The sequence below is a fragment of the Pan troglodytes genome, chromosome 7 (assembly GCF_028858775.2).
Source record: "Pan troglodytes isolate AG18354 chromosome 7, NHGRI_mPanTro3-v2.0_pri, whole genome shotgun sequence".
NCBI classification, from domain to species: Eukaryota; Metazoa; Chordata; class Mammalia; order Primates; family Hominidae; genus Pan; species Pan troglodytes.
In genome coordinates this window covers 8,310,798-8,336,692 of record NC_072405.2, presented here as the reverse complement: position 1 = coordinate 8,336,692, position 25,895 = coordinate 8,310,798, and the positions used below count along the sequence as shown (strand labels likewise).

The 25,895-nt window shown below is 48.1% G+C and overlaps 1 protein-coding gene across 27 annotated transcripts in view; it reads right to left on the bottom strand.

The window, feature by feature from the left end:
• DLGAP2 (DLG associated protein 2) overlaps window positions 1-25,895 on the bottom strand; it is a 1,020,080-nt gene that overhangs the window by 296,980 nt on the left and 697,205 nt on the right. The window lies entirely within an intron of this gene.

Here is a 25,895-nt window from a genome sequence, read left to right as displayed (position 1 = left end):
CCTGTAAATGTCTAATGTCTTATTTAATATTCTCCATCTGTTCCCAGCAGTCAATCTGACCTATAATTTTCTTTTCTTATTCTGTCCTTGGCCTGTTTTGTTACCAAGAATATATCATTCTCATGTTAGCCAAGTAGCTTTCCCCTCTTTTGTATTCCCTGGCACATACTCACTCACTCTTTCTCTCTCTCTCTCTCAAGGAAAGAGAGATCTAGTTATTTAAAATTATGGATTTATTTACTGGTAATAAGTTTATTTGCATTCTCACTGAATTGTTCAATTTTATTTTTTAGACAAATTGTCCTTTTTATCTAGCTTTTTAAATTCTACATCATAAAATTGCTCATTGTGTTATATTTTTTCAAAAAATTATATTTCTAATAGGCTTTAAATTTATTTCCTGATTTGGTGAGTTTTGATAGAGATTGTCTATTTTTAACTAACTAGCATTTTGTTTTCTATTTTGATTATTTCTTATTTTATATTTATCATTTTCTTTCTCTTATTTTATTTAGCGTACTCTGTTCTTTTTCTAGCTCATTTTGCTATGTAAGTCATTTATTTTTATTTTCCTTGTCATTTTCCAATAAATACATGTATGAACTTTTAAGGTTGCAATCTAAGTTGCATTTTAGCTGTCTTCCTACAAATACTGATATAAGTTCATTTTATATTAATTCCAAGTATTTTACAATATTCATTGCAGCACTGTTAAGTTATGAATTATGGAGAAGAGTACTGTATTAGTCAATTTTCATGCTGCTGATAAAGACATACCCAAGACTGGGCAATTTACAAAAGAAAGAGACTTATTGGACTTATGGTTCCATGTAGCTGGGGAGGCCTCACAATCATGGTGGGAGATGAAGGGCATGTCTCACATGGCAGCAGACAAGAGAAGAGAGCTTGTACAGGGAAACTCCCATTTTTAAAACCATCAGATCTCATGAGACTTATTCAGTATCAAGACAACAGAGCAGGAAAGACCCACCCCCATAATTTGATCACCTCCCAACATGCTCTTTCCATGACATGTGGGGATTGTGGGAGTTATAATTCAAGATGAGATTTGGGTAGGGACACAGACAAACCATATCAAGTGCTTTCTGTTGACATTTGATTATTTTCAAGTATATGAGGATGTTTGTTTATATTATTTCTAACTCAATTGCATTACATTATGAGGGAGTAGCTACATCATATTTATTCTTCAAAATGTTTGTAATTGATTTTGTTACTCTTTGGGTTATGCTTAAAAAGAGTGTTTATTCTACACTTGGTAATACATATTTATCATTTACATTTGTCATTGTGTTTTTCAAATCTTCTATATCCTCACTAATTTGTCTGCTTGAGCAATTCCTTTTCTGAGAAAATACACTGAAATCTATAATTGTAGGTTTGTCAATTTCTCCTTTTTATTTTATGAAATTTAATGCTAGTTGTAAAAAGCTTATTAGTTCATACTTATTATGCTCCTGATTAATTGGATTTTTAACCTATGTAGTGTTTCTTATCTTTTATTTTGTATTTTGCCTTAACTAAAGTTTATTAAAATAAAGATCTTAACACCTTTTACCTATTGAAGCCACTTCTTTAAATTATTCAAATAAGCACTCATAGTTTTTAATTGTCAATAAGACACAATATTTTTTATTGATCTCTCTGTTCACTGCTGTTTCTTGTATCCTGTATCTTCTGTTGTTATTTTTTTCCCGTTTCATATGCATTGGAGTAATCTTTCAGGTAGAATAGAAGGTTGAGTTTTTGTATATCTGACACTAATTTTTTTTTATGACTAATTTACTTAGACATGAGATTTTAGGTGGGAATTTTATTTTTCTTCAAGACGTGGAAGCCATAATTTGACCATCTTCTTGCATATGTTTTTACTAATGAAGAATCTATTGTTGGTCTAATCCTTGCTCCTTTGTAGATTCCTATCTTTCTGGGTGAGGTTAATAAGAGTTTCTCTTAGTCATGCATGGTCTTGAGTTTCACATCATCTGTCCAGGTTGGGGATTTTTCCTTCCAGGCAACAGCTGAACCCTTTCAGTCTGGATGGGTGATGTTATCCTGGTCAATTCCCAGCCACTGTTCCCTGGATACAACTTTTCTGTCACCCTCTGGGATCTTTTCTTCTGGAATTCTGCTAACTTGTTGGAGTCTCTACATCTTTCCTCCCTAGCTCTGGGCTCCTGCTTCATGCTGTTCATTTGTTTGTATTCCTCGGCCATGTTCTCATGGGCAACTCAGCATTTCCCTCCAGATGGGCTTTGAGCAGATCTAGTCTGGAGTCGGTCCTTCCCAATTTTAGGTCTCCAAATTCCTTGGTCTCCTCGTTTTTCATAGACATCTGTTCTTAACTTACATCTGCCTCTGTTCTCATCATTTTGAATTTGCTGATGTGGGTATTGGGTGGACAAAGTCAGTTCACAATTGTCCTGCTGCATGTGTGGCCTTGCGGTGAGTTTCTCCAGCAGCTGAGCCGGTTTCTTCCTCCTCTTGCCCTACCCTGACGCTTTCTCCCGGCCTTAGGGGATGCTCTCCCTTGGTTCAGAGTTTGGTCTCACTCTCACACTGAGGACCCCACACCCATGCATTCACCTTGCAGGTGTAGCATGTTCTGCTCAGTGCTGTCCTCCAGCCACCTGGTTTCCATAAGCCCTACATCAGGTCCTGGCTATTTTGCTTTTCCCCAGTCTCCTTTCTTCCCTGCTTTCAGGCTCCAAGTCTGAAATTCCCTGCTCCAGTCTGCATTCCCTGCCTCAGGCTCCAGTCTGCATTCCCTGCCTCAGGCATTGAACTGAACTTCTGGCTGTCTCTGTTTCTGGGTCTAGGGCCCTGACATCCCCTGGGCTCATCCTGCAGCGGCTTTGCTGTGGGTTTATTTTTTTAATGGTGCACGGACGTCCTTATCTTGGTTCATGAGCCCACAGGTGCCAGTTCCCTACAGGACAGGAGCCTCATCTTGCCATCAGGGCAGTCTCGGGTTTACATGACAGCTCTAGGCTTGTGGAAGACCATGTGGATCATGCGCCAAGGCTGTCCGGGATCTGGAGAGGTCCACGTCTGCTCCAAGGGATCCAGAGGAACACCTTCTGGGGCCCCTGCAGGGATGCACCCAGCTGTCCATGTCTGTCCTCAGGGAAGACCCAAGCACAGTGTTCCCATCAGACACTTCTTTCTCTCTTAAACAGGTACCAGGTTCCTGATGGGTCCCTGGTACCATGGGCGACGCTGTAGAGTAGCACAGCTAATGTTGTACTTGGCTGGCCTCCCGGGGAAGATGCTAGTTGTTAACACCAGGTCCCCTTCTGACAGATCAAGCACAGGCTTTTATTAACCCCCCATTTACCATGGGCATGGCTAAGTCTTTTATATTCTTTAAAATACAGACAGATATTTTCACTATCATTGAAACGAGTTAAAAGATTGAATTCATAAGGTTATCATGACTGAGGCTATGGAGTTAGGCATAATTTATAAATTTAAAAATCCTTATATCACCCAGTGCTGAAATATAATTTTAAAAACTACCTTAATTTGCAAAGTACTATACAAGTTTACTAAAAACTAAGTGCAAAAAATTTTTTAAATGTTTAAATTGAGGTCAGCTACACATAAGATTCACCATCGTGGGCATTTTTGTCTATTTCAGTGGCATTAAGCACATTCTCATTGTTGTGCAGCCATCACTGCCAATATCTCCAGAACTTCTTGATCTTCCCAAACTGAAGCTCTGCCCCATTAAACAGCCCTCCTCATTCTCCCTCCCCAGCTGCTGGCAGCCTCCCTCCCACCTGTCTGTGTATCCAACTCCTCCAGGTGCTGCGTATAAGGGGATCATACTGTCCTTGTCCTATTCGGCCTTCTGTCTGTGCATCTGACTCCTCCAGGCGCTGCGTGTAAGGGGATCACACCATCCTTGTCCTATCCGGCCTTCTGTCTGTGCATCTGACTCCTCCAGGTGCTGCGTGTAAGGGGATCACACCATCCTTGTCCTATCTGGCCTTCTGTCTGTGCATCTGACTCCTCCAAGTGCCACATGTTAGGGTAATCACACCGTCCTTGTCCTTTTGTGATGGCTTATTTCACTCAGCGTAGTGTCCTCAGGGTTCACCCAAGTCGTAGGATGTGTAGAATTTCCTTCCTTTCTATGACAGGGTAACATTCCATTGGGCAGCTATACACAATTGAACATTTTCATTTTATTATTTCATTTGGAAATCACAACCACCCCATATGCCAATATCAATACGCTCTGGCTGAAGAAAAATGAGAAAAATGTTTAACAAGGGGCTTGGCTCATAGTGGGCCCTCGATACGCACGTCTTAATAAGTCTCTGTTGTCTTTAGATTGAAGAGTTAGATGCAGACTACAGAAGGGACCCCCTTTTGCTGTGACTTTCTTACCTATGCCAAGCCATCAGCTTAAGACTAGCTGAATTTCTAGAGGTCTCTCAACTTGCGTGAAAGAGAGAAATAGCTGCAGGCTCATTCTGTGTTCCTTCACCCATGTCGAGCCCGCTTTAGTTCACAAGGACATTCATGCTGGTGTCCTCTGAGTGCCATGGGAGAGTATCTCACACAGGTGGAGAACCTCCATCCAACTGGCTGCCTGATACGAGCTTTGAATAATCCGGCTGCTATTTTTGCAGAATTCATTCCAGTCATGTGAGTTGATCACAAGAATACATCTATTTTTCAGCACTGCTTCCTCATTTGGGTTCTTCTGAACGTGGGATATTTTTGCTTTCTTGATGTTTCCATGCAGGGAATGGCTGTAGACGTGCAAGTGTCATTTGAAAGAGGGATTAACCTGCTCGAATTTCTCCTGTAACAACTAGAAGCTTGGAAGTGCATGGGCCCGTTGCTCCTGCCACTAGCCCTGGCTGTCTTCCCCACCCGCCTCTCTCCCTTGGAGTGCTCCTGCACACTCTGTCAGTGGTGTTAGTGGCTACACATGCCAGGCTCTCACTGCATAGAGCAATTCCTTCAAGAGTTCAATAAGGGAGCAGCAGGTCCCAGCAGCCTCTGCTCCCAACATCGTGTTCCCTCATCCTGGAAGTCGTGCTTTTCAAAGCCACTCACAGTCAACACTTCAGGAGTATTAAGCCTAGGCCTGAAAGCACTGATGCCTTGACAAGCTGGTGCCAGAAGTTCATGGAGCGGTATGGAGATGGCGGGGCAGTGGTCATCAGACCTCGGGGAGCACAAAGTGGGCTATGGGATGTGGTGGGAAATGCAAACTCCAGTCCAGACCCCTCCCAGAGACAGAACCTGGGGTGGTCCTGGGCTCTGCCTCCACCTGAGCTGCCCAGGTGCCTGGGGGAAACTGTCTGTCCCATGCACTGAGCAGGCCTGGGGTCAGGGAGTGATAAGAGCTGTGACTAAGTAGAGTTCTGAGCTCTACACACCTGTGTTTACATTAAAAAACTCAATCTCTGCTGGTTGAATTCAAAACTATATTATATTAACTTGCCACCTAGGCTTTAGCTGTTGCGATTCATTCATTATTTTAAAAACATATTATTTCCCCTAAAAGATTTCCACTTGTCTACACTGCTGTGGCAGTCTGAACATTTTCACCTTTGTTTTGATGTCACTATGATGAGCACCATGTATCCTGATGTGCTCAAGATGTAGCCACAGTCACATATACCAGGCCACATGCACGGACCCCCTCCCCAGGCTAAGGGGCCCCCTGGACAGAGCTGGCCTAGGGTGAAGTGAGGAGGGAGCCGGAGCTTCCTCAGGCCTCACAGTGCTTGATTCTGGAACAGCACAGCATCCAACTCTGCCCTGAGCAGCTCTCACATTTGAAGACTGCTTGTGGATGAAACACTCCCATGCCCTCAGCCTTTCCCCTGCTAACAAACGGACACATTCCCCCACCCCCAATCCTGGCTGGTCTCAGCATGTTGAGTTCCCTGAGCACTTAACCAGCACCTGCTGTGTACCACCCTGTGGTGGGCAGGGAACACACACCAGCCGTGCCCTCCGGCCTTTGCTGATAACCGTGAGTCGGCTTCTCATCCACCCTGTCTGTTCCACCCACACCCTTTTTTTTTTTTTTTTTTTTTTTAATGTCAAAGAAAGCCTTTTCCAAACACTCTTCTGCCTTCATGGGATCAAGACACAGATTTACATTAAGTCTCTAAAGACAGGAGAGGATTCCCTGGCATCACTTGCTTTTAGTGATCCACGCTCAGTCACGGCCATCTTCGCTTTTCTCCCTACATATACACAAGCGTGTCATTAAGACTTGAGTTGTGTAACTTCGCCTGCAGTGGACAGAAATTTCACAGGTACATAATTAATTGCTGGAATCCACTTCTTCCCTATTTTGAAAACTAGAATGACATTTTTCTATCCCTGGTCTTCTGGTATCTTTTCCATATTCCATAACTCCTAAAAAAATACCCTTCAGGAGGGGCTGTGTCTTTCTCTCCTAGCGGCTATAAGACATTAGGAAACATCCTCGAGACTCAGCCATGTGGTCTGTGAAACGGGGTAGCTGTCCTACACACCTTGTCCAGGTGCTCTGAGATTCCATGGAGTAACAAACGCAGCCTCGCCCTCGGTGCCCAGAGTGTGTTAGATGCTCAGCAAATATCAGCTATTATGATTGCTAACATTTTTACCCGCCACTTTTTCTTTTTCTTTTCTTTTTTTTTTTTTTTTGAGATGGAGTCTCACTTTGTCGCCCAGGCTAGAGTGCAATGGCATGATCTCGGCTCACTGCAACCTCCACCTCCTGGGTTCAAGTGATTCTCCTGCCTCAGAGCCTCTTGAGTAGCTGGGATTACAGGCATGTGCCACCATACCTGGCTAATTTTTGTATTTATAGTAGAGACGGGGGTTCACCATGTTGGCCAGGCTGGTCTCGAACTGCTGACCTCGTGATCCACCCACCTCAGCCTCCCAAAGTGCTGGGATTACAGGCGTGAGCCACTGTGCCTAGCCTTATGACTTTTATTATAGCCAAACATATGTGCTTGCTTCTTGATCATCACTAATCTCTATTTTCACCTTTTGCAATCGTTACTCTCTTCAATACATGAAAATATAACTTTCATAATATTCATAACTTTAATGAAATAACTAAATTCCCCCCACCCCATGGAAAACTGTGGTATTATAGAAAGGCTGAGTATGTAGCATGAAAGTGATTCTATGTATTTTCAGATTGTGTTGGCCTGTATATTAATTCCATGTCTCTTGTGTGGGTGTTATTATTCTGGGAGCCTCAGAATGGGATGTTGATTGATGAACTGCAGTCACAACTTCACTCAAACACAGCTGGAAGATTCTAATGCATGCAAGGCCTATACACAAGCCTTTCAGTTGAAAAAGCACTGGATAGAAAAATCAAAGAAGAGCAAAGGACAGGCTGTGTTCACAGATTACAGCAGCTGTCACACACACAACATGAAACACTCAGATGTTAGAGCTATGTTCCAGGAAAAATGAGCTCGGCTTCCTGTTTATGAACCACAAAATTCAAACGTCTGAAAAACATACTTTGGATAAGTTATTTTACCATTTTCTACTAGTGACTTGTTGGAGAGACTGAAATTTTCTCCAGTGTATTATTCTGAGTTGGGAAGTCTATAACACAACTTGCATCCTCCTGAGAGGAGCTACAGCCCATGAGAGAGGACCCCGCTCTTTGGGAAGCAACATTCAGTACAGCCTCAAAACCACCAATCGAGTGATTAAAATGCAAGAAAGAAAGACCCTTGCCACACCTGCAGCCCAGGCAACGAAGACACCAAACAGGACTGCGCAGACGGGGAAGCACCTCTGAAATGGCACCAATAGGTCTAAATCTGGATGATTATGGGATTTTAATCAAGGTCACTGTGGGAGGGCCAAGTTAACAAGATTACCACTGAGCCAGGGAGCTGAGTTATGTGATAGATTTGGGAAACAGCAGTGGCTTTACTGGGTTGGAGTGGAGGGCATTTTGGCGAGAGGGAATGCAGTCGGAGGCACAAATTGGGTCCTGAGAGTGTGAAACCTTGACCCACAGGCTTTGGCATTGATGCTCAACATAGAAGATCATATTTTTAAATATATTCAGGTATACTGTGGATAGCTTAAACATGCTTTAGTAGGACAGTGACATGCATAGAGTTGTAGTTTACGAAATTTGCTATAGGATGAATTAGAATTAGAAAAAACTCAAAGTGCTGAGATGACCTGGGACACCAGTGTAGAGTGGAAGAGAGAATCGCAGAAGTGAGGTGGCCAGAAATAGGCTTCATTTATGTGTATTTATCTAAACACTGTTGTGATAGAGCGACTTCTTGCTCAGAGCTCCTAAAACCCCAATGGTTTCCTAAGTAATAAGGGCAATAAAGGTTGAAAGGACAGTCCTCAGTCATTCCCAGCCAGCCCTCCAACCACACCTGAGTTTACACTGATGCAGAGACTCAAGGTGGACCCTGGAGAGCCTCAGGATAAGGCGGTCCTCAGGGAACTAGCCTTGTGATTAGAGGATTGGAACTTCCAGCCCCTCCCGACCCCAGACCTCCAGGAAGGGAAAAGGGACTGAAGGTTAGCCGGATCAGGGATGGCCAGTGATTTAATTCACTGTGCTTATGTAACAAAGTCTACATAAAAAACCCTAAGGATTTCATTCTTTTTACAGCTGAACTGTAGTCCATTGTGTCTACCTACCCCATTTCTCATATTCTTTCTCCATTCTTCTGTTGATGGACACTCAGGTCGATTCCATCTCCTGGCTATTGTGAATGGTGCAGCTCTGATACCATTTCTTTTGGCTGTACACCCAGTAGTGGGATTGCTGGCTCGTATGGTGGCTTAGATTTTTGAGGAACCTCCATGCTGTTTTCCTTAGTGGCTAGACTAATTTATATTCTTACCAACATTATAAGAATTCCCTTCTCCACATCCTTGCTTTTGGTCTTTCTGGTAACCGCCATTCTAACTGGAGTGAAACAGTATCTCCGTGTGGTTTTGATTTGCACTTCCCTGGGGATTAGTGATGCGATGCTGGATGCTGGAGCATGTGTTCATATACCTCACCTTATACATTATGTACATGTATCAACATGTAACACAGGATCCACAAAGACGTACAATTACTATCAGTCAACCAAAAATAACCATTTATAAAAGGAAAACAAAACCTACACACACACACACACACACACACACGCATCAGAGTGTAACACAGTATCCCACAAACATGTACAATTATTATGAGTCAACTAAAAATAACAAATTTAAAAAGGAAAAACAAAACCTACCAAGGGTTTTGGAGTGCTTGCAGAGGGCTGAACACAGGGAGGCGGTGCCCAGAGAGGGCACGGAGAGTCCACATGGCCCCGGCCTCTACCTCACCCCATGTGCCCCTTCCTTCGGCAGTGCCTGAGTGGCAGCATTTACATAGTGTGGGTAAACATAAGTAAAGTGTTTCCCCGAGTTCTGTGAGCCATTCAAGCAAATCACTGAACTGGAGGTGGAGCCATGGGAACCCATGATCTCTAGCCAGCGGGCCAGAAGCCAGACTTGGGATTGGCCCTGGTCTTGCGGGGCTGCGTCCTTAACCTGTGGGGTCTGAGGCTGAGTGCAGGTGGTCAGGGTCAGGACAGCAATGAATTAGAGGATGCCCAGTTGGTGTCCTGGTAGTGGGAGAAACGGTACATGGGAAAATATACACACATTTGGTGGCCAGAAGTATTGGTGTGAGTGTAGCAAAGAAAAAAAAATGGAATTTTTCTTGCATTTGGTGTCGAGAAGGAAACACTTTTTTCCCTTTTATTTGGCGTCAGAGTAGAGTGTCGTGTGAATGCAGAGAGAGCACTGGCAGCCAGTTGAAGCTTCCATTTTGACTGTGAAAGTAGAGACATAAATCGTGGGTTTGGGGTTAAAAGAGAGAAAGAAGTTAACGATGGCTATAATTTCAGGCTAAGTGACTACAGAAATAATCATCTTTTTAAAATCATGCCAGAATCAAATCCATTCATTAGCTATACTTTTTTAATGACTTGAGGATACTGAATATAAATATCTAAAGTTGAATATTTTCATGTTTGAGGCCACCTAAAGTGAAGCTGTTTAATTTTTAGACCATACTATTTAATAAATGACTTAGTTATTACACATACAATATCCATTTCTTAAATGTTTAGTAGTGGAGACCGTTACATCATCATTCTTTGGGCCACCCAAGATCAAGGTCTTTGAAAATGATTCGGAAGGAGAATGCTGTGCATGAGGCCGCACTGTATGGCTGGAGATCTTTTATTTGGTGGAGGGACAGGAGTTAGATTTATTTTTGCTAATGAGATAACAATATTCTTGCGGGCATCTAATCCCCCACTTGCACTGTTCAGAATGGGACTATAGAGCCCATTCTCCAAACGTGCTGATTTCAGATATTTAATTCTTTTTTTTTCACGACAGACGAATGTCAGTGGTAGCTGTTTTGAAAATGTAATATTTTACCAGAGCGAAAGGCTCCTGGAGCTGCACTTTTGTGTTGTGAACTCTGAATTCCCGCCAATAAAGAAGAGGTAATAATCGAATTCTTCAAATGCATTAGCTGCATTTGTGGAGACACTGATCACTTTCTCTGAAATCATTCCAGGACCCTCTGGTCCGTTCATAGGTCTCCGTGGGCTTCTGTGCCTGGAGCCTCACCGAGTGAGGCAGGAGTGAGGCCCCCCGTGCCCGCCTGGAGCCTCGCTGAGTGAGGCAGGAGTGAGGCCCCCTGTGCCCCCCTGGAGCCTCGTTGAGTGAGGCAGGAGTGAGGCTCCCTGTGCCCCCCTGGAGCCTCACCGAGGCAGGAGTGTGGCCCCCTGTGCTCCCCTGGAGGCGGCCACACAGTGAAGTCCTTCTGAGCCTCCTATTTATCTGTCCGCATTTTCTCCTCTCCTCCCCTGTTCTGGGCTTCGGATCCCCATTGCATTCACACCTGTGCTATATACTATGCCTGCCCTGGTGAGCCCCGTCGAAACTGTTACCACATTAACCTTCACAGTAAGAGAACACAAAGAGCTGAAGTCAGAGAAAAACAAGGTTTGCTTCAACAATCAGAGGCTCCGTGTCCTGATCAGGATAAAAGCAGTGACATTGCTGCTTGCTTCAAGGGCTTCTATGAACATGCGGTTAGATGGTGTCGAACCTGTGCACCCCGCAGACGCTAAATGAACGCCGGTCTCTCCTCCCGCTTCAGACGCTAAACGAATGCCCGTCTCCCCACGTCAGACGCTAAATGGACGCTGGTCTCCCCTCACTCTGAGTCTCCCCCGCCTCAGACACTAAATGAACGCCGATCTCCCCCGCCTCAGACGCTAAATGGACGCTGGTCTCCCCTCACTCAGACAGTATCCCCCACTTCAGACGCTAAACGAATGCAGGTCTCCCCACCTCAGACGCTAAATGGACGCCGATCTCCCCCGCCTCAGACGCCAAATGGACGCTGGTCTCCCCTCACTCAGACAGTATCCCCCACTTCAGACGCTAAACGAATGCAGGTCTCCCCACCTCAGACGCTAAATGGACGCCGGTCTCCCCCGCCTCAGACGCCAAATGGACGCTGGTCTCCCCTCACTCAGACAGTATCCCCCACTTCAGACGCTAAACGAATGCAGGTCTCCCCACCTCAGACACTAAATGAACGCCGATCTCCCCCGCCTCAGACGCTAAATGGACGCTGGTCTCCCCTCACTCAGACAGTATCCCCCACTTCAGACGCTAAACGAATGCAGGTCTCCCCACCTCAGACGCTAAATGGACGCCGATCTCCCCCGCCTCAGACGCCAAATGGACGCTGGTCTCCCCTCACTCAGACAGTATCCCCCACTTCAGACGCTAAACGAATGCAGGTCTCCCCACCTCAGACGCTAAATGGACGCCGATCTCCCCCGCCTCAGACGCCAAATGGACGCTGGTCTCCCCTCACTCAGACAGTATCCCCCACTTCAGACGCTAAACGAATGCAGGTCTCCCCACCTCAGACGCTAAATGGACGCCGGTCTCCCCCGCCTCAGACGCCAAATGGACGCTGGTCTCCCCTCACTCAGACAGTATCCCCCACTTCAGACGCTAAACGAATGCAGGTCTCCCCACCTCAGACGCTAAATGGACGCCGATCTTCCCCGCCTCAGACGCCAAATGGACGCCGGTCTCCCCTCACTCAGACAGTATCCCCCGCTTCAGACGCTAAATGGACGCCGATCTCCCCCCACTCAGACGCTAAATGGACGCCGGTCTCCCCTCACTCAGACAGTATCCCCCGCTTCAGACGCTAAATGGACGCCGATCTCCCCCCACTCAGACGCTAAATGGACGCCGGTCTCCCCTCACTCAGACAGTATCCCCCGCTTCAGACGCTAAATGGACGCCGATCTCCCCCGCCTCAGACGCTAAATGGACGCCAGTCTCCCCTCACTCAGACAGTATCCCCCGCTTCAGACGCTAAATGGACGCCGATCTCCCCCCACTCAGACGCTAAATGGACGCCGGTCTCCCCCGCCTCAGACGCTAAATGGACGCTGGTCTCCCCTCACTCAGACAGTATCCCCCGCTTCAGACGCTAAACGAATGCCAGTCTCCCCCGCCTCAGACGCTAAATGGACGCCGGTCTCCCCCCTGCCAGACGCTAAACGGACACTGGTCTCCCATCCTCAGACGGTCTCCCCACCCTCAGACGCTAAATGGACGCTGGTCTCCCCACCCAAGACGCTAAAGGGACGCCGGTCTCCCCCTACTCAGACGCTAAATGGACGCTGGTCTCCCCACCCAAGACGCTAAAGGGACGCCGGTCTCCCCCTACTCAGACGCTAAATGGACGCTGGTCTCCCCACCCAAGACGCTAAAGGGACGCCGGTCTCCCCCTACTCAGACACTAAATGGACGCTGGTCTCCCCACCCAAGACGCTAAAGGGACGCCGGTCTCCCCCTACTCAGACACTAAATGGACGCTGGTCTCCCCACCCAAGACGCTAAAGGGACGCCGGTCTCCCCCTACTCAGACGCTAAATGGACGCTGGTCTCCCCACCCAAGACACTAAATGGACGCCGGTCTCCCCCCCACCCCCGCCCTTTCTCCTGCTGAACCCGCCAGGGACAGTGTGGGGCGGGATCGCTGACGGCTGCTCGGAGGAGTGACGGGGACCCCCGAGCCCTGGACTCTGAGTCTCAAAGCCACAGCCGCACTGAGCTGGGCCTCCTCACGAAGCAAATCTGTTTCCGGGAACAAAAGCGCATTCTTTGCAAGTTTGAGAAGCTTTCACACGAACAGGTTTTAGGGAGAGAACGGATTATGATCACGCTTTGCAACAAATGTCTGAGGAGAGACAGAAAAGGAGGCCGGCCCGGGTGCTCGCGAGCCACATTCCACCCCCAGGCTCTCCTCTTAAGCAGCCAACACGTCCGATTCCTTTTCTTACTACCTGGTTTTTGATTCCTTGTTTTACTTATTAAGCGACCTGATAGACACTTTGGATTGAAATGTCAACATAGAAACAGAGTTTCCATGTTGACATTTCTATGTCGAGGTGACAAAAAACTGTTCGTTTTCATGGTAAGTTTTCAAAGAAGGGGCGGCCGTGGAGGCAGAGGGGTTCTGGTTCAGGCCTCGGGTGGTTCATTCAGCGGGGCTAGAACTCCATGTCCTCACTTAGGAAACAGGAGCAGCAAAATCGGATTCTCCGCCTGATGGACTGTTCTGAGGATCAGACACGTTTATGGAAAAGTTTAATTTGCCTCAGAAACTGTAGTATCGCTGCACTGCAGAGGTTTCAACCTCCCTCAAGTGACCAGCCACGTCTGAAATACGAAGGCGGACACCTGGGCTGACCACGGGAAGCTGGTTTCCATGGCTGTCGTGATGGGAACCTACAATCCCCCACCAGGCCGGGCTGGTCGCCACTCTGTATAGACGCTGGAATCATCTGGTCGCCACTCTGTATTGACGCTGGTATCCAGGCATCGTCTGGGGACAGGATGGGTTTCACGTCCAAACTGAGCACTGAAAATACTTTGAAAAGTCTCTTTAGCACCTCAAGCAGATATTATGCAGGGTCCTCTATGTTTTTGTCATGTAAAAACATCTCAAAGTCTGTCAAATAATTTTGCATTTTCCACCTGCTTCCCATTGGCAGGGGTAGTCAGTTTTGTCACCCATCACCCTCCCCCAATTTATGTTAAAAAATATTCTTTTAGTCATGAAATGACCCCTTAAGGAGTTTCTACCCTGTTTGTGGGATTGTAAACTAGCTCAGCCACTATGGAAAGCAGCTTGAAGATTTCTCAAAGAACTTAAATCAGCAATCCCATGACTGGGTATATACCCAAAGGAAAATAAATCATTCTACCAAAAAGACACTGACACATGTATGTTCACTGCAGCATGATTCACAATAGCAAAAACATGGAAGCAACCCAGGTGCCCATCAACGGTGGATGAGATAAAGAGACTGCGCTACCTATACACCACGAAATTCTACTCAGCCGTTAAGAGAGAATGGAATCACGTCCTCTGCAGCAACACCGATGCAGGTGGGGGCCTTAGTCCCAACTGAATTACCACAGGAAGAGAAAGCCAGACACCACGCGTTCTCACTTATAAGTGGAGGCTAAACATAGGGCACACGTGGACATAAAGGTGCGAACAGCAGACACCAGGGCTACTAGAGAGGGAGGGAAAGAGGGGCTGGGGAAGAAACACTGCCCATTGGGTGCTGTGCTCAGTGTCTGGGTGTCGGGATCATTTGCACCTCAAACTTCAGTGTCATGAAATAAACCCATGTAACAAACTTGCCCATGTACCCCCGGATCTAAAATAAAAGTTGAAAAAAAAATTAGCCCTTAAATCAAAAAGACGCACTAGAGAAAGTCATAAGAAGATAATTAAAAGTGAAAGTTTTGTATCCTAAAACCAGTTTAGGGCTGCCTGGAGTCAAGTTCACAGATTGAAGATAGAGACAGCCCACAGGTTGGCAGAATAGAGTTGCCTGTTTGTACGCATGTGTGTACCTGTTTGTATGCATGTGTGCACATGTGTGTACACGTATGCATGCATGTGCACCACAGCCAAAGGCTGGACAAGTATAATACAGGGATCAAAATGCTTGATTTTTTTTCTTCTTTTTTTTTTCTTCTGAGACGGAGTCTTGCTCTGTTGCCAGGCTGGAGTGCAGGGGCATGATCTCAGCTCACTGAAACCTCCACCTCCCAGGTTCAACTGATTCCCCTGCCTCAGCCTCCCAAGCAGCTGGGATTACAGGTGCCTGCCACCACGCCTGGCTAATTTTTGTACTTTTAGTAGACATGGGGTTTTGCCATGTTGGCCAGGCTGGTCTCAAACTCCTGACCTCAGGTGACCTGCCCACCTTGGCCTCCGAAAGTGTTGGGATTACAGGCATGCACCACTGTGCCCAGCCAGACACCTGATTATTTAACAGGAGGTTCCATGCTTGTAAGGCAAGACACGCTGAGGGCAGAGGATGCCTGGACGTGCGTAGATCGCGGGATCCTCAGAGACAGCTGCCGGGAAGCTCTGCTCAGTCCCTCCCTGCCGTGTTCTGCCTCCACTCTGGTGTGGACTCTGCACTGAGACCCCCAGCCCGGTCAGTCCCTCCCCGCCACCTTCTGCTTCTGCTCTGGTGTGGACCCTGCACTGGGACCCCCGGCCTGGTCAGTCCCTCGTGTCCCCATGCCTCTTGCCTCCCACACTTGACTGGCTCCATGGGTCACGACCTGACTCACACCCCGGACCTTGCATTTCTGGCTTGCCCTTGGCAGGTCCTCACTGCCTCTCCCTGGCTACAGCCTTCAGCCTTGTTGGCCTCATGCTGACAACTGTGAAACACACCCTCCAATCACATGCTCAGGGCGCCATGCCAACCCCACGAGAGTCCACAGAACACCCCTGCCATTCCAGTTTCCAGCTTTAGCACTTTCTCAGATTCCATCTTTATGAATATAAGTCAGTTTTTCTCAACAGACAACTCTCCCCAACCGTGAACACTTCACTTTCTCAAAAGCCTGTAATTCTGACTTTACAGACCTTGAAAGAATGCCTTTCCCCAACACTAACAGCAGAGGAAAAAGCAGAATTCCTAGGCATGTCACTAAGTGTCCACACGGTGCCCTGAGCTGCACTTTTTGACTACTTGCTTTGAATCACAGCACCCTATTGATGGTGTCTTCAGGGAACAGCTTACAATGAGTTTGGAGCTCTTTTTGAAAAAAAAAAATGATAAACAAGAATTCACCATTTAATAAGTATGCCATTGACATTGTGCATCTGCACGTGCCTCTTCTCAGGCTGTGCCTCACCAAGGCCCACCTGGCAGGCGTGTGTGCACTGATGGAGCTTTGTGAGAGCTGCACAATCTATCCCCATCATCCTGTCATTGCACCTGCAGAAGAGCTACATACTGGGAGACTGGGTGGTGCCCTTTGAGTTCAACACCATTTATCAAAGATAAGAGTGACTCCAATCATTGATTACTGAGATTTTCATTCCCTTTCATATTATTCCTCCATCCAGAGAAGGGCCTTCGAACATCTCATGTTTCTGGACTTTAAGGCAATACTTTTTCCGTGACAAAACATTTTTTCATTTCCATTATAACTCTATACTTGCCAGATTTAGTGCAAAGTAATCTACAACTTTTTGAGAATCTAAGTAAAATATGCATAGTGACTTTTGCTTGCCCTTAAATTGGACTTACTTTGAAAGTCTTTTTTATGCTTCTTGAGCATTGAAACTATATTTTCCTTTCTTCAATAGGTTGTTCATTTATATTACAATAGTAATTCATTTTCTTCCTCTGTTCTTATAAATATCTATCCATTTATTCATTCTGCTTCCCATCCTTCTATCTTTATGCTTCTTCCTTTATTTACTTTAAAAATACTATAAGTAAATAGCTAATAATAAAGGTGTTGAAATATACAAAGGTGCTACAGAGAGGAGGGAGACAAGCCATGACTTGGAAGGAGCCACTGTCCAGTAAAAAACACAGAGGGGCAAATAGAACACAAGGCTGTGAGTTCCAGAGGGACACTAGGAGAACTGAGGAGGGAATGGCACTGGTCAGGAAGAGGAAGCCCTCTTCACAGAGGAGGGGACACTTGAGCTGGGTATTGAAGGATTTTTCCCACACCGTGGTCAGGAAGGGCAAGTCTGTTTTATGGAGGAGGGGACACTTGAGCTGGGTATTGAAGGGTTTTTCCTAGCACAAGGGAGGGAAGTCACAGACAGGGAGACAGGGAATAGCATGCAAGAGGCACTGTAATCTCAGGAAATGCAGGTGGCCCTGAGCACTGGAGACACAGGGCATCTGCTGGGGAGGGCTGTGAATAGGGAGGGTATGTTAGAGTCAGAATGGCCATCACAGCTGGCAATTGCCTTGTGCCTGTAGAGGTCTTGCTAAGTGCCCAAGAACAGCAAGAAAGACTCAATAATTACATGCACTGACTCTGACCTTCACAAAGAGCCTGTGATCTTCACAGTGGGCTCCATTGCTATCACCATTTCTCAGATGAGGACACTTGAGGCAGAGAGGGGTGAATCAACTTATCTGAGGGCTCACAGCTGGAATGGCTGGGGCTTACCAAGGATACACAAGGCCAACCTGAGAAACCACACATTTATTCTGCAGGTCAAGTAGCAGCAGTGGGACATTTCAGCACTGAATTCGTGAGATCAGATGCATGCATGCATTTAGCAATGTAACAAATCATATGTAAGAGGGTGAGACTCCGAGAACCTTCTGGAACCTCCACATCTGTAAGAGAGATGCAGGAGAAAGAGCCCGGGAGACAGGGAAGCTGAGGGAGAGAATGGAGCCTCAGAAGGCTAGGGAGGAGGAGGCCTGAAAGACAAGCAGGCTGCAGAGTCTAGGGCCCAAAGCGGGAGACTGGTGGGGGACCTCCCCTTCAGCATAAAAGTCCCAGTGCTGGGGGCTCTGCAGAGGGCAGTGGGAGCTAAAAAGGGAGCACAGGTGAGGAGGAGGGAGATGCAGCAAGCCCAGCCCATGCTTGAGAGGCCTGGAGGCAGGAATGGAGAAAGGGCAGTGACTCCAGGGGAGGTGAGGGTCCATGGCAGGACATCCGTAGCAGGAGATCACCTGCCCATGGCGTCTGTGTCTTCCAGAGCCCTTGCTGTTGCCTGTAGGTTTTGGGAGCATGTGTCTGAACGTGGAGGATACTGGCGTGGCACCATCCACCCCCACACTCTGTGTCCCACTTGCAAAGGCCTGGATGAGTGTGCCGCACCACCAGGGCCCACACGACGGCTCATGAGGGCAGAGCTGATTAGGGAAAATTCACCCTTAGTGAGAGAGACTTCATGCGCAGCCTTCCATAAATTCAAGTTCTGGAAAGTTCACGGAAATAATTTTAGAAGCCCTTAAATGAAGTAGACATGCAGCTTCGTGAGCCTGTGAAATGCTTATTCTTGGCATTGTTTGAAGTTTAGCAGATGGTTCAGAGCAGGAGGGAAAGGAGAGGATAAACCGGGCCAGGAGGAGCACGAGGCCCTCAAGTCTACCACCTGCAAGTTCTGCATTTCGGTTACCTCGTTTAATCTGCCCAAGGCTCTACCGGCACAGTTTATGACTCCGTCTTCCTGCCAATGTCACCAGGCTAGGGAGCCGGAGGCAAGCAGGATGGAGTTACATCTTCGGCACAAGTGGGGCCAAAGGCCAGCTAGGACCGCCTGGCTCAGGGGTCAAGTCCTTCGTGCTTTTATGCTCTTTTATGTGGAAACTCATATGTATCAACATTATAATTCCCTGCCTTCAAAACCATATAAGATTTTTGGTGTTTTGATTTTTCCTAACTCTGTTTTCTTTGACTTATTATAGTATATAATGTAGCTATTCATTGCACATTGTTAAAAGACACAATATATATAAACACTCATTTTCAGACCAAATTATTGCAATGAATAATTTCTCTGTAGTTAAGCAGAGCAATTAACATACGACGATTTTAATTAGGAGATGTTGGGTTTCCAGAACCAGAGACCACGACTGAATACCTGAAAGGAACAACTGGCGTATGCAGGTAGCTTTCCACGGTGACACTTTAGTCACCTTTTATGCACTGAAACTCAATAAATAAACCCACAGAAATATTAGTTTAGCTGGCAAGTCAAAGTAACGTACAACACTATGCAATTATAACAAAATAATGATTACAATCTCTTAAATAGAGAAGTAAAGATATTTACATGTTCACCAGGAGCTCAGCCTTCCTTCCTGGATAAGACAACTGAAAACAAGGAAGTTTAAAAAAAAAAAAAAATGGCTCCAGAGTGAAGCAAGGACGTTCCCACAGGGAAAGGTGGCCATAATCTGGGAAAATCCCTGAACAAGAAAACCAGGTTCCAAATCAGCATCTCTGGATCCCTTGACCAGGACGTGGGGTTTGACGCAGGCCCATGCGGTGTCCCTGATGCCATGCGTGAAACACACTTATGTGCTGCTGCCTCTTCATATTTACAAGCTCCCCCAGGAGTTTTAAGCCATAATTTCACTGTATTTCATTCTGAGAAGGGAGCTGACGTGATGCTTTTGCTTTAACTCGACCTGTGCGGAAATGCAGTAGCCTGCAGATGGACCCCTGCAGGAAGCCTTCCCCCAGTGACCCCATGAAACTGTGGGACACGACAGTAAGTTACTGCTACAGAAATATGTGAACTGAGGGGACAGAATAAAAAGGAAGCACTCAGCGAGTATTTCAAAGGGGTCAGAGTGGCGTCTGCTCTGCTGGGAGCTCCTCACCGTGAGGCTGCCTGGGCCACAGTGCCGCATGCGTGCAGCCATGCCCGTGAATGTTACCTTCCGTGTCACTATTACTGGTATCCTCATTGCCAGTGCCTCACAGTGCAAACATTCTGCTCTCAAGCCAGTGACATTCCAACCACTCCCAGATGGTCTGGGCCCTGATCGAAGCTTGCGGTCTCCTCAGCAGATTGAGGGCATGTTCTGAAACCTCCCCTTCCCCTTGGGCACTTGGTGTCAGCGTCTGGCATTCCTGGGGAGGACACCGCTTGGCTTGTGGACCTGACACCATTTCTCAGTTAGCCAAACGTCTACACACCTGCAGCACGTATCGGTCAGGGTTCTCTGGAGGAATGGAACCAACAGGACACACAGATACATAAGAGTGGGGTTTATTTTCGGAATTGGATCATATGATTATGGAGGCTGAGAAGCCCCACAGCTGGAGACCCACGGGGTCAGGTGTGATTCAGTCTAAGCCCGAAGGTCCCGGCACTGAGGGGCTGCTGGTGAAAGCCTCAGAGCCTGAAGGCCCTGGGGCTCTGGTGGAGGGCAGGAGAAGATGAAGGTCCCAGCCCAAGAAGAGAGGAGGTCCTCCCTTCCTCTTTCAGTTCTATCTGAGCCCTCATGGACTGGGGGACGCCCGCCTGCACTGGGTCCCTTCCTCTTTCAGTTCTATCTGAGCCCTCATGGACTGGGGGATGCCCGCCTGCACTGGGTCCCTTCCTCTTTCAGTTCTATCTGAGCCCTCATGGACTGGGGGACACCCGCCTGCACTGGGGTGGGGTCTGCTTTACTCATTCCCTGATTCAAACGCTGGTCCTTCCAGAAACACCACCACAGACACATCTGGAAAATGTCTTCCCAGCTCTGTGGGCATCCCCTATCCCAGTCTAGGTGACGCAGAAGTTTCACCATCACACGGTGACAGGCTGGGAAGCGAGGAGGGATCTGAGCACGTTCGTCACACCCAGCTCTCTTCTTGAACTTGTGTCTGGAGAATTTCTGAAATCAGTCTTTACTGAGCCCATTTCTTCTGGTTGGTTCTCAGCTGGTCTAGACAATTCTGTGCTCAGGACCGGGACTGCCAAGGGGAGCTGGGCGCCTACGGTGAGGAAGGAGTTGGGCAGTGGTCCAAGGGGAGCCAGGCGCCTGCTATGGTAAGGAAGGAACTGGTTGGTTCCGGTTGGTTCTCAGCTGGTCTAGACAATTCTGTGCTCAGGACCAGGTCTGCCAAGGGGAGATGGGCTTCCTATGGTGAGGAAGGAGTTGGGCAGTGGTCCAAGGGGAGCCAGGCGCCTGCTATGGTGAGGAAGGAACTGGGCAGTGGTCCAAGGGGAGCCGGGCGCCTGCTATGGTGAGGAAGGAACTGGGCAGTGGTCCAAGGGGAGCCGGGCGCCTGCTACAGTGAGGAAGGGGTTGGGCAGTGGTCCACATTCTGGAACCGAGGCAATGCTGCTGTCTTTTTCATAGGTGGATTTATCTTTCAGGGAATTAACTGATGCTTCACCAAGAGACATCGATTAAATGTCCACTGTCTCCAACATGACAGACCCTGTGGCCCAGGCGGGTGGGCAGACAGGCATCATGGACCGCCAATGCCCAGCTTTCTTCTCTGTGCCCTGCGCACCTTAATGTTAAACGACAGTCAAGTCTTCCTGTTATCGCAGTGAAAGTGACAAACGAAGGGTCTCTTGGTGGTAGAGCTGCTACGAGTTCCCAAAACCTGGCTTTCCTGGGTTCTGCTTTCACCAGAAAACCCTTTGCACTGTCCTGTGAAAGCCTGAAACAAGGACTTGTTAGAAGGCCTCAAACATCCAAGATACATTTTCAAAGTTATGTGTGAATCCATGTTGCCTGCTCCAGAAAACAGGCTTAGAAACGCCAGTTGCCGAACAGTCAACACTGTGTGTGTCTGTGCCTGACAATGCTGCAGTCCCAGTGGAGAGCAGCACCCTCATCATCCAAGGCCCAGAGAAGGTCCCTCTGCAGGGACATGGGGGCTTCAGGACTTGACACGGTGCCCCAGATGCTCGTGGAGATTACGCAAGGCCCCAGGTGAACTAAGAGGTTGTGGGGAACTTGGAGCTGGGGCCTGGAACTGACTTCTCCCCTGATGAGAACACAGACGCCTCCCCGAGGGAAGGTGAAACCCTCAGACACTCTAGAGAGTGAGGAAACAGGCCCAGATCATCAGCAGGAGGGGAAACTGAAATGGCATCGAGGAAAGTGGAGAATGAGTTGGACAGTGAGGCAGGTGGCAAGAGCACAAGGATTCCTGTGTTCTTCAACTCCAGGAATAAAATGCTAGCTGGAGATGCTGGAAAGAAAGAGTGAGCCAGAGACCAGGCTTGCCTTGATCTCAGTGAAGACCAGCTGTTCTCAGGAGACGATTCTATCCCCTGGGGGGCATTTGGCACTATCTGGAGGCATTTTTGGTTGTCCTGACTGGCATCCAGTGCTGGGTCCAGCGATGCTGTTAAACGTGCTGTGCTGTGCAGGACAGCCCGCCCCAACCCCCAACAAGGAACTGCTGGAAGCCCTGAGGTGGACCCTGCGGTACTCAGTCAACACTCAATACATGACTCCAGACGACAAGGAGGTGGCGCTCAGTAAGCACTCAATACACAACTCCAGGGTACCAGGACGTGGCGCTCAGTAAGCACTCAATACACCACTCCAGGGTACAAGGACGTGGAGCTCAGTAAGCACTCAATCCACAACTCTGGAGGATGAGAAGGTAGCGCTCAGTTAGCACTCAATACATGACTCCAGAGGACAAGGAGGTGGCGCTCAGTAAGCACTCAATACACAACTCTGGAGGACAAGGAGGTAGCGCTCAGTAAGCACTCAATACACGACTATGGAGGACAAGGAGGTGGCACTCAGTAAGCACTCAATACATGACTCTGGAGGATGAGGAGGCAGTGCTCAGTAAGCACTCAATACATGACTCTGGAGGATGAGGAGGTGGCGCTCAGTAAGCACGCAATACACGACTCTGGATGATAAGGAGGCAGCGCTCAGTAAGCACTCAATACACGACTCTGGAGGACAAGGAGGTGGCGCTCAGTAAGCACTCAATACACGACTCTGGAGGACAAGGAGGTGGCGCTCAGTAAGCACTCAATACATGACTCTGGAGGATGAGGAGGTGGCGCTCAGTAAGCACTCAATACACGACTCTGGAGGATAAGGAGGTGGCGCTCAGTAAGCACGCAATACACGACTCTGGATGATAAGGAGGCAGCGCTCAGTAAGCACTCAATACACGACTCTGGAGGACAAGGAGGTGGCGCTCAGTAAGCACTCAATACATGACTCTGGAGGATGAGGAGGTAGCGCTCAGTAAGCACTCAATACATGACTCTAGAGGACAAGGAGGTGGCGCTCAGTAAGCACTAAATACACGACTCTGGAGGATAAGGAGGTGGCTCTCAGTAAGCACTCAATACACGACTCTGGAGGACGAGGAGGTGGCGCTCAGTAAGCACTCAACACATGACTCTGGAGGACAAGGAGGTAGCGCTCAGTAAGCACTCAATACATGATTCTGGAGGACAAGGAGGTGGCGCTCAGTAACCACTCAATACACTACCCTGGAGGATGAGGAGGTGGTGCTCAGTAGGCCCTCAATACATGACTATGGAGGACAAGGAGGTAGCGCTCAGTATGCACTCAATACATGACTCTGGAGGACAAGGAGGTGGCGCTCAGTAAGCACTCAATACTCTACCCTAGAGGATGAGGAGGTGGCGCTCAGTAAGCACTCAATACACGACTCTGGAGGACAAGGAGGTGGCGCTCAGTAAGCACTCAATACACGACTCTGGAGGACAAGGAGGTGGCGCTCAGTGAGCACTCAATACACTACCCTGGAGGATGAGGAGGTGGCGCTCAGTAAGCACTCAATACACGACTCTGGAGGACAAGGAGGTGGCACTCAGTAAGCACTCAACACACGACTCTGGAGGACAAGGAGGTGGCGCTCAGTAAGCACTCAATACACGACTCTGGAGGATGAGGAGGTGGCGCTCAGTAGGCCCTCAATACACGACTCTGGAGGACAAGGAGGTGGCGCTCAGTAAGCACTCAATACACGACTCTGGAGGATGAGGAGGTGGCGCTCAGTAAGCACTCAATACATGACTCTGGAGGATGAGGAGGTGGCGCTCAGTAAGCACTCAATACACGACTCCGGAGGATGAGGAGGTGGCTCTCAGTAAGCACTCAATACACTACCCTGGGGAACAAGGAGGTGGCGCTCCGTAAGCACTCAATACACGACTCTGGAGGACAAGGAGGTAGCGCTCAGTAAGCACTCAATACATGAGTCTGGAGGACAAGGAGGTGGCGCTCAGTAAGCACTCAATACACTACCCTGGAGGATGAGGAGGTGGCGCTCAGTAGGCACTCAATACACTACTCTGGAGGACAAGGAGGTAGCGCTCAGTAAGCACTCAATACATGACTCTGGAGGACAAGGAGGTGGCGCTCAGTAAGCACTCAATACACTACCCTGGAGGATGAGGAGGTGGCGCTCAGTAAGCACTCAATACACGACTCTGGAGGACAAGGAGGTGGCGCTCAGTAAGCACTCAACACATGACTCTGGAGGACAAGGAGGTGGCGCTCAGTAAGCACTCAATACACGACTCTGGAGGATGAGGAGGTGGCGCTCAGTAGGCCCTCAATACACGACTCTGGAGGACAAGGAGGTGGCGCTCAGTAAGCACTCAATACACGACTCTGGAGGATGAGGAGGTGGCGCTCAGTAAGCACTCAATACACTACCCTGGAGGATGAGGAGGTGGCGCTCAGTAGGCACTCAATACACGACTCTGGAGGACAAGGAGGTAGCGCTCAGTAAGCACTCAATACACGACTATGGAGGACAAGGAGGTGGCACTCAGTAAGCACTCAATACATGACTCTGGAGGATGAGGAGGCAGTGCTCAGTAAGCACTCAATACATGACTCTGAAGGATGAGGAGGTGGCGCTCAGTAAGCACTCAATACACGACTCTGGAGGATAAGGAGGTGGCGCTCAGTAAGCACTCAATACACGACTCTGGATGATAAGGAGGCAGCGCTCAGTAAGCACTCAATACACGACTCTGGAGGACAAGGAGGTGGCGCTCAGTAAGCACTCAATACATGACTCTGGAGGATGAGGAGGTAGCGCTCAGTAAGCACTCAATACATGACTCTAGAGGACGAGGAGGTGGCGCTCAGTAAGCACTCAATACACGACTCTGGAGGATAAGGAGGTGGCTCTCAGTAAGCACTCAATACACGACTCTGGAGGACGAGGAGGTGGCGCTCAGTAAGCACTCAATACACGACTCTGGAGGATGAGGAGGTGGCGCTCAGTAAGCACTCAATACACGACTCTGGAGGATGAGGAGGTGGCGCTCAGTAAGCACTCAATACACAACTCTGGAGGATGAGGAGGTGGCGCTCAGTAAGCACTCAATACACGACTCCGGAGGATGAGGAGGTGGCGCTCAGTAAGCACTCAATACATGACTCTGGAGGACAAGGAGGTTCTGAAAACCTCGAATGCCTTTCTGAGGCCTCGGATTCACATTTAGAGCAAAACTGATCTGTCTCCATTTGGGGGGAATAGTTGTAAAAAAAGAGTCACAGAGACTCCGTCTCAAAAAAAAAAAAAAAGGTCACATTTAACAAAGACACACGCCCCATTCCAACACACATACATTCACTTTGCCAAAGTCCAATCACAGATGCCCAGCAGTTTCAAGCTGCAATTATCCCGAAGAAAGAACACAGCCCATGAGCATCACTACTGTGCAATCACCTGGCAAAGGCCTGGCACTTCTACTGAAATGCAGAAGTGCTGACCCAGGCCTTGCCCAGTCCCCAGAGATGCATGGAGGCCCAGCCATGCATTAGCAGGCCCATGTGACTCCCCATGGGTTTCCACACCATGTAGGGTCACAATTAAAATGCAAAGTAAATATGATAATAAACAGAGTCTATTTTGGGCCTTTTCGGACAAGGTCTATTTGCTTTCACTTAGTTGCATTCTCACACTCGGCAATGAGGCACAGCAGGACAATGGCACTTAGAAGGACCACGCGGCGTCCAAGT